Genomic DNA, 6,000 nt, shown 5'->3' on the forward strand with positions numbered 1-6,000 from the left:
CAGAAACGCAAAATTTCGGGCCCCATCTCAGTATTGCATTAGAAAATCTGGGGTAGAGCCCAGCTCTATTTTAATAAGCCCACCAGGTAATTCTGTTGCACGTTGAAGCCTGAAAATCACTGCTTTAAAGCGTTCCCAAGTTGGGACAATGCTCTCTGCCCCCAGTGAGCTAGCAAAAACAGCAGTGGCTTCAACTGTCTATTAGCCCACTCTCTTGTGTGTGGTCCCCGGTTGGTTCTCCAAACTTTACAGAATTCCTCCTCTATGACATGATGGCAGTGAGGTGAAGATGTGCCTCTGAATGATTAGTTGGGATTTTATTTACAGGCAGAGTAGTGGCTGTGAGGCACAGATTTCACACTGTTTGCAAATCTAACTGCTTCTCTTTTTGGATCAAAAACATCTGGAAATACCCCAAAAAAGATTCTCAGAAGGCATTGGACCATCTAGTTCTGGGGTGTTACAATGTGTTCCCTGCTGGTTCTCCAGACTCTATGGCTGTCCCTGCTTGTTCCCATTATCCAGGGACAGAGCCTCCCACCTAGGCCTCACACAGAACAAGGAGGCCAAGGGTGCATTGAATTGCTGTAAATAAAATAAAATAAAATAAAATAAAATAAAATAAAATAAAATAAAATAAAATAAAATAAAAACCAGGTGTTAGTTTGTTATAATAAGAATGAAATACATAAGCATGTGCCAGTTACTAAATACAAATTCTGTGAGTTTGGTAATTCTGTATATGAGTCAAAGGTTCTTATGTGCATTTATAACTTGCATTGCATAACATAAACAGTAAAGTTCATGTTGATAATTTGACATTTTAATTTTTCTGCACTCACAATGACATTCAATAGCAAATTAAAAACATCATGGCAAGTCAAGGAAAAGAACATGGAAGAAAGAAAATAAGCTTTATAGACTTAGGCTCATGACCCACAGACTTCCACTTCTCCCTAAAACCTGGGATTATGCATTGCAATTTCAATGTTCATTTGATTGAGTCATAGTCCTAAGATATATGTTTTAGAAAAGACAATGTATTGTCTTCAAATCCCATTTCAACATGTCTCTGGAAGTCTGTTTATAGTGAACAAACCTTCTTATAACCTGAATCTTTATAAAAACAAACAAACAAAATTTGGTTTTCTTTGGAGAGCATTAAGCTGTTTGTTTACTAGCTCCCATTGAGCGTTTTGGGAGAAGTCTGTTAGAATTTTTCTAGCATGCTGTTGCTCTTCCCCCCAAATTGTCCAGTACTCTCTTCTAAAACCCTTTCTCTTTTGGGACAGTACCAGCTTATCTTAATCAATTAGGTCTTCTTCCTAATTTCTGACATGCTAAAGACCCAGATCATAGTGCTTTGCCTAGCCTACATTCTGTGTCATTCTGGACAACCTCAGTCGTGAGGGTGATCTACCCTCTATCTGTATATGAAGCACCTGAGTTCCTCAGGGCCAGATCTGTCACCTCTGACTCTGAGATCCCTCACCTGGAAGCCACCTCTGCTTCACCTGCACTTGCTCTGCACCCAAGCGACTGGAATGACAGCTATCCCTGTGTGCCTTGTCTTCCTTACAGTCCAAAGTGCTTAGCGCATAGTAAAGAGCTCAAAAATGATAATTACTACATTGTTACTATTATTTTATGCTAAACAGGGAGAATAGGTAAAGGCATTTTAGGTAGAGGGAACAGGAGGGTCAGCTAGATGATTTATGGGGCCTGGTGCAGAGTGAAAATGTGAGTCCTGGTTAAGGAGCTAAGAAATCAATTTCTCCTTTTCATGGGCCTGCTGCCCAACTCATGTCTGATGAGTAACCCCAAGAGATCGCAACCTCTGTGCAGGGACATGCTTGGAACCTGGACTGGGGTGTGTGAGAGGCCCCCACTGAGTCACTTGCCAAAGACCATCTGTGGGGAAAATAGCTGTGTTAGGCTTGCTCGCTGTTTTACCAGCTGCAAACACATTGCTTGATTAGTGCATGAGCATGTGGCAGCAGCCAGTGTGGATATTCTATGTAAGGCTATGGGTGCTGCACAGATGGTGGATGGGGGTGATTGCAGATGGCGGATTGCCTGCCCACCACTGTGTGGGCCTACTTTTGCTGTTTGTTTGCCAGGGAAGTGGTTTTCCCTGTCTGTTTGCTCATCCACTGCTGAGAGACTATTAAACATAAATGGCCCAATGTTTTCTGGCTCCATTGTTCTCTACTATCTGCCCGAATCCAATATGAACCTGCCTGGCCTTGGCCACCAGCATTACACCATTACCAAGGCACTGCCAGCCCAGAGCAAAGATGACTGCCATGGCATCCTACAGGGAGCATGCCCAACCATGATCCTCCCCACTCATGCAGGCCCTGGCTGGGGTTGGAGTGCAATGGAGGAACAATCCAATTTTTGCCCAGGCAGAGGGCAACAGCTGTCATGGAGCGGGAAGAGGGATATTGGACTCCCGAGTCAGGGAGCAGCTGGCCGTGAATTCATCCCAGGGAAGTGGTGGGAGTGGGTCCACACATGAGCCAAGGCTCCAAGTCCTCAGTGCATGTCCCATTATCCCACTGAACTTCACTTACAGTTTCAAAGACATAATTATTAAGAATGTCAAGACAAAAAAAAAAAAAAAGAGTGTCAAGACAGCAATCACAGAGTGCTTTTAGTGTGAAGTTCTGTGTGACAGCACTGGTCATGCACTCATGAGGCCAGCTCTGTGGGACAGAGTATGTAGACTTGGCATACTAGTGGAACTGAAAGATAGTCTGCTGCTAGAGAAAAGTAAGAGTAAGTACGGGGGTGAGGGGAACAGGAATGAGGTTCAGATGGCAGGTAAGGATATAATATTTAACAGGTAGACAAAAGAAAAGCTATAAAACTTTTATTTAGGTTAAAATATAGTAATACATATGTATATTTAAATATTTGAAATATGCCATTACTAAGTCCCAGAGCTGTTATAACAAATAATCACAAACTGGCCTACAGCAACAAAAATTTATCCTCTCATAGTTCAGGAAGCCAGAAGTTCAAAATCAAGGTGTTGGTAGGCTTAGATTCTTCTGGGGTCTCTGAGGGAAAAACCAGCTGGTGCCCCTCTCTTAGCGTCTCCTGGCTTCCTGGTTGCTGGCAATCCTAGGCACTCCTCGGCTTATAGGTGCATCACTCCAGTCTCTGCATTTGTCTCCACATCACTGCATCTGTCTCCACATCACCTTGCACTCTGTTTCTGTCTCCTCTTTTTATTTTATTTTATTATTATTATTTTTTTTTGGTATTTTTCTGAACCTGGAAACGGGGAGAGACAGTCAGACAGACTCCTGCATGCGCCCGACCAGGATCCACTCGGCACGCCCACCAGGGGCGACGCTCTGCCCACCAGGGGGCGATGCTCTGCCCCTCTGGGGCGTTGCTCTGCCATGACCAGAGCCACTCTGGCGCCTGGGGCAGAGGCCAAGGAGCCATCCCCAGCGCCCGAGCCATCTTTGCTCCAATGGAGCCTTGGCTGCGGGAGGGGAAGAGAGAGACAGAGAAGAAGCGGGGTGGGGTGGGGGGTGGAGAAGCAAATGGGCGCTTCTCCTATGTGCCCTGGCCGGGAATCGAACCCGGGTCCCCCACACGCCAGGCCGACGCTCTACCGCTGAGCCAACCGGCCAGGGCCTGTCTCCTCTTTTTATAAAGATACAAGTCATTGGATTTTTCTGACCAGGCAGGTTCACATTGGATTCAGACAAATAATAAAAAAACAATGGAGCCAGAAAGCAACACCCTAAATCCAAGATGATTTCATCTCAGGATCTTTAATTACATCTGTAAAGATCCTTTTTTAAATCAAGGTCACATTCTGAAGTTCTGAGTAGGCATGAATTTTGGGAAGGCTCTATTGAACTCACTGTAGGACAGTAAAAGGAAGAAAAGTAAATCCCCCATGCTTCTGCTATCTAGAGCAAATATTGGTTAATAATTTAGGGTATATCTTTCCCATTTTTTTAATGCATAGATTTAGCTTGGGTACTTATTTTACGTCATGATAAGCTTCAGATATATATAATTTGTTGCCTGATCAGGCAGTGGCGCAGTAGGTAGTGTCAGACTGGGATGCAGAGTACTCAGGTTTGAGACCCCGAGGTTGCCAGCTTGAGCACGCACTCATCTGGTTTGAGCAAAGCTCACCAGCTTGAGGCCAAGGTTGCTGGCTTGAGCAAGGGGTCATTCAGTCTGCCATAGCCCCCGGGTCAAGGCACATAAGAGAAAGCAATCAATGAACAACTAAGGTGCCGCAAGAAAGAATTGATGCTTCTCTTCTCTCTCTGTCCCTATCCGTCTCTCTCTCTCTGTCTCTGTCACACACACACACACACACACACACACACACACACACACACACACATATGTACAATTTGTTGAAAGAAAATTTTAATCCAGGAAGTTGATTGGCTCAGATACAGTGTGCTGAAGCGGTTTGTCCTGGCTCCCAAGAGGAGACTATGACCATATCATCCCAACTTTCTGTTCGTGACCTTATGTTAGTAGCTTGAAGTCAGCCATGGTGGGAGAATTTACACTATAGAAATTGGCACATGCTACAAATCAGGGCTTATTTAATTATTGTTAGAAGAGCAACTTTACTAGTACATTAGTGGATTCTTACCTGGCAGAGAAGAGAGCAAGAACATTTTAGGGAGAATATAGGATGGAAAGCAGGTTGACATGGGAAAGCCAACCCTCTGCTGTCTTAGAAGGGGGCTGACTGGGCAGTGGTAGTAACTAAGCCTGGAGTGAAAGATGGGAGGCTGAATTAGGAGAGTCTTTTGAGCCATGCAAAGATACTAGAGTTTGTATTTTAGAAAGTTAGTAACTGGGCCCTGGTCGGTTGGCTCAGTGGTAGAGCGTCGGCCTAGCGTGCGGAGGACCCGGGTTCGATTCCCGGCCAGGGCACACAGGAGAAGCGCCCATTTGCTTCTCCACCCCTCCGCCGCGCCTTCCTCTCTGTCTCTCTCTTCCCCTCCCGCAGCCAAGGCTCCATTGGAGCAAAGATGGCCCGGGCGCTGGGGATGGCTCTGTGGCCTCTGCCTCAGGCGCTAGAGTGGCTCTGGTCGCAACATGGTGACGCCCAGGATGGGCAGAGCATCGCCCTCTGGTGGGCAGAGCGTCGCCCCCTGGTGGGCGTGCCGGGTGGATCCTGGTCGGGCGCATGCGGGAGTCTGTCTGACTTTCTCTCCCTGTTTCCAGCTTCAGAAAAATGCAAAAAAAAAAAAAAAAAAAAAAAAAGAAAGTTAGTAACTGGTAGCAGAGTAGTTGGTAGATGGGTATGCAGTGGGAATTACAGCAAGGACCCTGGATAGGAGGCACCTGTAAGACTATAGGTGACAACCACACGAGTCTCAACAGAGCATTACCAAGTCTTGGTTTGTGCTGGTCTCAAAGCAATTCTAACAGTAAGTTTTCCTTCTAGACTTGAGACCAGCTAGTCTTATCAAACTTCAATTAAATGAACAGTAAAATTCATGCTAATACTTTAAAATTTCAAATGTTTGTTATACTCAGAATTCAAATCCTGTTTCAACATGTCTCTGGAAGTCTGTTTATAGTAAACAAACCTTCTTATAGCCTGAATCTTTATAAAAACAAACAAACAAACAAAATTTGGTTTTCTTTGGAGAGCATTAAGCTGTTTGTTTACTAGCTCCCATTGAGGGTGTTGGGAGAAGTTTGTTAGAATTTTTCTAGCATGTTGTTGCTTTTCCCCCCAAATTGTCCAGTACTCTCTTCTAAAACCCTTTCTCCTTTGGGACAGTACCAGCTTATCTTAATCAATTAGGCCTTCTTCCTAATTTCTGACATGCTAAAGACCAGATCATAGTGCTTTGCCTAGCCTACATTCTGTGTCATTCTGGACAATCTCAATCATGAGGGTGATCTACCCTCTATCAGGATTCAAAGTTCCTTGAACATGTGATTGACTTAGTAAGTCTATATTAAATTCTGTATCCTACAGAGAATACA

Source organism: Saccopteryx bilineata, chromosome 3, assembly GCF_036850765.1.
Source record: "Saccopteryx bilineata isolate mSacBil1 chromosome 3, mSacBil1_pri_phased_curated, whole genome shotgun sequence".
In the NCBI taxonomy this organism is placed as follows: Eukaryota; Metazoa; Chordata; class Mammalia; order Chiroptera; family Emballonuridae; genus Saccopteryx; species Saccopteryx bilineata.